We start from the raw sequence: 6,773 nt of genomic DNA, 5'->3' as shown, positions 1-6,773 counted from the left end.
CTCGACATACTGATCTAGAAAAGTATCTTGAATGCATTCCATGAACTCGTCCTCTGCACTATTACTGCAAATTCAGTTTGCCCAGTCTATATGGAAATTAAAGTCCGCTATGGTTACTGCATTACCCTTGTTACATGCGCCTCTAATTTCCTCATTTATATTGTGTCCGATGCTATGACTACTCATAGGAGGCCTATAAACTACTCCCGCTAATGTTTTCTGCCCCTTGTTGTTTCTTAGCTCCACCCAAAGTGATTCTACATCTGTTTTTTTGAAGCTAAGATCCTTTCTCTCTACTGTCTTTATCCCATCCTTTATTATCAGGGCTACCCACCTCCTTTTCCATTCTGCCTTTCTCTTCTAAAAGTCAAGGATCCTGTGATATTTAGTTCCCAACTTTGGTCACTGCAACCACGTCTCCGTAATGACTATTAAATCAAACCCATTTATTTCTATCTGTGCTTTTAATTCATCTATTTTGTTGCGAATGCTTTGTGCAGTCAGATATAGCTCCTTTAGCTTTAACTTTTTTCTGTTTTTCCCTGATGTCACCTTCGTCACTGATATCCTATTACTTTTGTTAAGTTCTCTGTACCTTCCTGACCTAATCTGCTTATTTTTACCAAAATCACTACTCTGCTCTACAGCCTTGATATTTCTCTTACTGCTTTTTAATTTACCCTTTCCTGAATCCCCCTGATGATACTGTCCTGTACCACAACAGCATTCCTTTCCACTCCCCCTACTTGAATGGCCTCCTGTACCACGGTGCCGTGGCCAGTTTGCTCATCCATCCTGCAGACTTAGACTAATGCCCTCACCAATAAGGCATCCAGCGTGATTCACCCCAGAAGTGTGTGCGTGCGCATTGGATGCCATTTTGGTACCAAAACGGCACCCGTAGCACCCAAACAATGGGCGCTACCAATCCCAGGCTCATATAAATCTTGAGTGATATTAATCTTTAAAAGAAACTCACTGGTGGTGCTGTTCATAATGAGCATATTTATAGTCATCTTCATTTCAGTTTAAAACAATTTATTATAAACAATTGGCCTCTGTTAGAATAGTCATGTGCATCTGAATGACAGACCATCATAAGGGGGTATAAAATTGTTACAGACTCATTAGTATTGTCTGAAATCAATGAGGTGAAAAATATATAGATCACAGGGAATCCACACTGATAGAAAATGTTGTGAATTTGTCTCTTTCTTTTCTTCATGGCTTCTCACCTAAAAGCTATAATGACCAGAAAGTTGAAACACAGCGAGGCGGAGATGTTATAATGAATGGTAATGGGAACCATTGCTATGGAGGAACGAGGGAAGTGCTTTCAGTGCAAATAACCTCATCACCAAAAGCATCCTTAAAAGAGGCTTCTGGAGATCCAACGTGCCTGTTCTTTCATGTGGAAGATGGCTGTTTTGATGAAGTATCCCCCACAGTGGCTGACTACTCTTGATGTGAGTGAGGATTGGCACTCTGCCACTCCTGCATGAAATCCTCGTGCTCATATTCTGAAGATTTAGTTCTGGCTGGAACAGTCTCTTCTATATTATTACTGTCACAAATAAAATATATGCACATGGAAAATAGTGAAAATATAAAACTAAATCTATGATGCATTGTGCACCCTGGTTTAGTTACATATCAGATTATCATAAACAAACCTTAAAATTATGCTTGTCTGTACCTAACTGTTCTATTACTTTGAAGCATTTACCATAGTCTGTCTTAATAGTACAATCTTTGTCTCCACCTCACAAAATGCCCATGGAATATATCCTGTGTCACACTGAAGACATTATTAGCAAGTCATCACTGCTAAAAGTGCACATCACATTCTACGGTTGTTCGGCACTTTAACTTAAACAGTGCTACTGTCAATTTCATCCAAAGCTACGTCTTTCTAGATACTTTCCCAAAATTCATGTGCTCATAACATTTTTCACTTTAGCATATTTACAAAGTGCAACAAATGGCTAGAAATTACTGTCAGTGATGTCACCACACAAACATTTAACGTTTGTGTAAAGTTCTTTGTTCTGCTATTTTAAAAGAGGCACTAAATTGTATATTTTAAGAAAAAGGAAAGAAAGGAAAAATGTGCATTTATATAGCACCTTTCACACCTACCGGACGTTCCAAAGTGCTTTGCAGTTAATTAAGTCATTTTTGAAGTGTAGTCACTGCTTTAATGTAGGAAATGCGGCAGCCAATTTGCGCACATCAAGCTCCCACAAACAGCAATATGATAATGACCAGTTAATCTAGGCTGACACTCCAGTGAAGTGCTGAGGGAGTGCTGCACTGTCGGAGGTGCTGTCTTTCAGATGAGACATTAAACTGAAGCCCCATCTGCTCTCTCAGGTGGGCGTAAAAGAGCCCATGTCACTATTTTGAAGAAGAGCAGGAGAATTATCCCTGGCGTCTTGGCCAATATTTATCCCTCAATCAACATCATTAAAAAAACAGATTATCTGGTCATTATCACATTGCGGTTTGTGGGAGCTTGCTGTGTGCAAATTGTCTGCTGTATTTCCTACATTACAACAGTGATTGGCTGTAAACAGCTTTGGGATGTCATGAAAGGTGCTAGAGAAATGTAAGTCTTTCTTTTTCTTTCACAGTAGTTGACTGCAAGAATAAACTTTTTACCTTGTTTTACATGGCAAATCTGTAAATTAAAGCAGTGCAGCTTTAAATGTAAATATGATGCAAACTCATGAGTTTGCTAATACCTAGACCTTTTGGTATGCTGGTCACATTTGTAGTACAGTCTAGAGATTTTTTTAATGAACTCTCCACCAAGGAACTGCTGATGATTCATTGGTGGAAGAAAAAAATAATGGGCATTTTATCTTTTCTCCTTAAACACCAATTTAGTTAGTGTCAAAGTTGCATCTGGATGCGACAAACGCCTATGAAACTGTTAAGTGAATGACTCATGATAAGGTGTATTTTGCTATGTGAATATAAGTTTAAATAAAGATTTTTTTACTAAACCCAGGAGTTTTATAATAGCTTAGCAAAAGATTTTTTTTGTCTTTAACTTTATTCATGGAGATTGATATATCCCATGATCCTACAATTGTTAAATATATATTACTGAGACACCCTGGTGCAGACTTTAAGCATCACAAATGTATTGTGGATGCTATGTGGGCAAATTATCAACCTACAGTATCTTGTAGCATAAACAAACTCGTACAAAGGACATTTGCATCAGGGGATTCAATGTAGTTTTAACTTTTGGAAAGTTTTGCTCTTAAAGTTAGATGGGAAAATTTAGCACTCAAAAGAAATAAATGAAAGAAAAAGTGCCACATTTTTGTGTGCAAAAAACTGTTGCATTCTTCAGATGGTTAACATATGAGTTAAAAAGTAATCCATTAGGTGGCAAAATTCAACAGCCAAAAATAGAAAAATGGCACTAATTATAAAAAGCTGCCCCAATGACTTCCATTAAATTGTTATCAATACTATCCCATTTACTTATATTACTTAGTTAGTTTAACTGATTTTAAGTTCTTGTTAATTGATTGCTAAGTGCTGCAATATCTCAAATATCATCCAATGCTCAAAGTTTAATGTGTAACTGAAGCCAAAATATCCAAACATACTAATTAAACCACCAAACCAGGTGACAGTTATACAATTGAATGTTGAGACTACAAATTACATTTCCAAGTGATTCCATATTATAAATATATATTATATAAAATGTGCAAGTTAGACATATAACTCTTTTCTTTAGAGCCAAATGCTTATGCAATTCATCTTTGTTCTCTCTGAATTCTGTAATGCATCTGAATAGTAGATTAGCTAATTGAATACCTTAGGTAGTTTAGAAAGAAATATAAGTGTAAGATTGAACATTTTTTGGTGAAGTAAATGTTTAGTTTGTAAGGAAAAAGTTTTTCAAAATGGCCGAGTGGTATTTCAATCTCGGGCTTTGGAAATAATAGGTGTTGATTACCTATCCATTTAACCTGGAAATAAGTGTTCTTTACTCAATTCACCTATGTAAGAATGCCACAGAACAAAAATGAAGCTATTAAGTTGACAAAAGCCAAGTCCTACAGTTCACAGTAGGGCAATTACAGAGACATTGTTGGTGGCTTTAAAGGCCTGAAAACTATGGACCTGGGTGAGGGGGAGGTCAAGGTAAAGGAAGCCATCTTGTGGGCTATCCAGATGGATTTTGACTGGCAGCCCACAGCACAGTCTGCAATATAAATGCAGTTGCAACTCAGATGTTTCCTCTCTCAGTGTGAGTTCAGCTCTGCCTGTCATGCTCTTTCTAACTGTAAAGATAAAGAAGAAGTGTAGAAAGACATAATCTGTAAGCATATGGTCAGCTTCCACATGTGTGCTAATAACGTGTAACTTTGGAGGGAATTTTAACTCCCAAGAACAGGTGAGTTGGGAACAGGTGGGTAGTTAAAATAATTTTTTAAGATCGCAACCACAACCCGGCTCCAATGCGCCCACTTCCGGGTATAATGGAGGCGCGTTTGAATGCCTGCGAGTAACCTACTCACCGCAGTCGGGACCTTAATTAGTGCAGTCAGGTGGGTACTTATCACAGCAATTAACATCCTTATGAGACATTAATGAGGTCTTTTTGCATTGAATCTTCAGCACAGGTTTCCTGGGGCTCGGAAACCCGGCAGGTAATGGGAGGCGGGAAAGGCCTCGAGCAGGTAAACACCTTTCCAGCACTGCTTGTGGGCCAGGAGCAACAGGAGTGTTTCCCCCCGGTCCCTCAACCAAACCTGCTTCCCTCCCATGATTGACCCTCCCCCGCAATCCAATCGACAATTGTCGGCGACATCCACATCCAATGAATGAGTAAAAAGAAATCCTGCTTGGTGTGCTGTAATGTTTTGGATGCTTTGTTACTTGAAAGTTGTTATGTAGGTGTAAGATATTGTTGAGCCAAATGTGAGAAACATTGGTCTTCTCACACTAGTTGTAATGTAGAAATGATATTGATCTGATGGAGTCAGGCAGTTGTTACAACTGCTGCGTGGTTTTGTGCTTTTCTCATCTTCTGCTCAGTTTGCACAGGCCTTTGTTTCTGAAGCAATAAACACGAGCACGCAGGGAGGAGTGCATTGTGGGCTATCCAGTGCCATGCTAGTGCGAACATTACATGGCTTGAGGTTATTTTTTGGCACGGGTTCCTGCGATGGCCAGAAGAAGAGTACAAAGACATGTAAAATAATAACCTCAGGATAACAGATGTAATGATGCAACAAAAAACAGAAAATGCTGGCAATACATGGTGAATCTACGAGCATCTGAAAAGAGAAAAAAGGCATTTTTGAGCCATGACCCTTTCACACAAAGTTGTTTTCTTTCAAAAATTACTTCCATTGGACCTCCTCAACAACATTTAATGGGTTTGTGAATATTTGCTCAAACCCTTCCTCTGATGAAGTGACTCAACCTGAACTGTTAACCTGTCATTTCTCTTTTCAGATGCTGATGGACCTGAACCAGCATTCACAGTTTGTTTCCTTTTAACTATAATGATGCAATACTTTGTGAGGAGAATATGACTAGTCTGAAAGGGCAACGGAATAAGAAATGCATAATATTTTTGATTCTAGTAGCTGTAATTGTTAATTAGTATATGATTTCAGTTGTCTTATCCCATTTCGCCTTTGCTCCACTTAATGTAAAGAGGGACCTACTGTTTTGCCTGTTAACCTGGGCTGTGTCTTGAACTGCTTTTGTTTCACTCAATTATAACAACACTGCAGGGTATAAGTGGTTGAGCAAAGCTGCTTTTACGTTGGCTTTAAAGGGATACTTGTACTGCCAGTTTCTGACACATGGACCCGGAATTTCCTCAGCGATTTTCCCACTCTGCCCACATAATTGTGCCTGAAGTGTGGTGGAAGCCCTGGCACAACTGGCAAAGTTACGGAAGTGAAGAGGGAGCAGCTCCAAGAAAATTTCGAGCTTTAGGCCTTGTGCACCTGATGGCAACTCCACCATAGACTTGGTGGATTCACTAAGAGCAACTGTCAGAAAGATCAGGCAGTAAACTTCACCTTTACCATTTTGGTATTAAGCATCACCTAAGTGGTGCACAGAGAGGACAATTGTGATGGGGATGATTGCATATAAGTAACTGAGTCCATCTGAATTTCCTTCCATTTGAATTAACAGGAAGAAAATTAGGCGGGCTCTGTAACAGGTTGCAGTCCTCCCTGCCCTATTTTTCCTCTCTGCACTTTGCCCAGATTGATGCTCAATGCACAGACAATGAAGACAAAAATATACACCCAGATCTTCCCAAGGGCTGGTCTTAGCAAATTGGGCAAGTTTTCACTGGTATTGCTGCTGGGTGTGCAAGAGCTATGCACCAAAGACTGGTGGCACAAGCACCCCTCTAAGGTCAATGTAAAAGCAGCCTAATGTATCGACCACCTGATCAGAAGTTGGTGCTATAATTTTGAATAGGAGGCCATTTGTTTTGTCTTTTTGTGTAAGTGGATGTGCCAAATGCACAATCATGGTAAACAATTTTAATAGTTCAAAGTCAATACGTTACTCAGTACAAAGTCTTTTTTTCAAGCACGTCAGTTATTTCACTGGGAAACTTCAGTTCTTGCATATTGTGACAAGTGGAGGAGTGTGATTGGAAAGCATGGCAGTAAATTTTTATTGTAACTTAGCTTACTGCTCAGGTTCTGTTCTTGGATTGGCTTGGTTTACCTTCAATATTTTTTGCAGTTACATCATTTTGCAAAGCA

Source organism: Somniosus microcephalus, chromosome 5, assembly GCF_052327205.1.
Source record: "Somniosus microcephalus isolate GS21.2 chromosome 5, FLI_Smic_1.0, whole genome shotgun sequence".
NCBI classification, from domain to species: domain Eukaryota; kingdom Metazoa; phylum Chordata; class Chondrichthyes; order Squaliformes; family Somniosidae; genus Somniosus; species Somniosus microcephalus.
Note: the sequence above shows the minus strand (reverse complement) of the source record.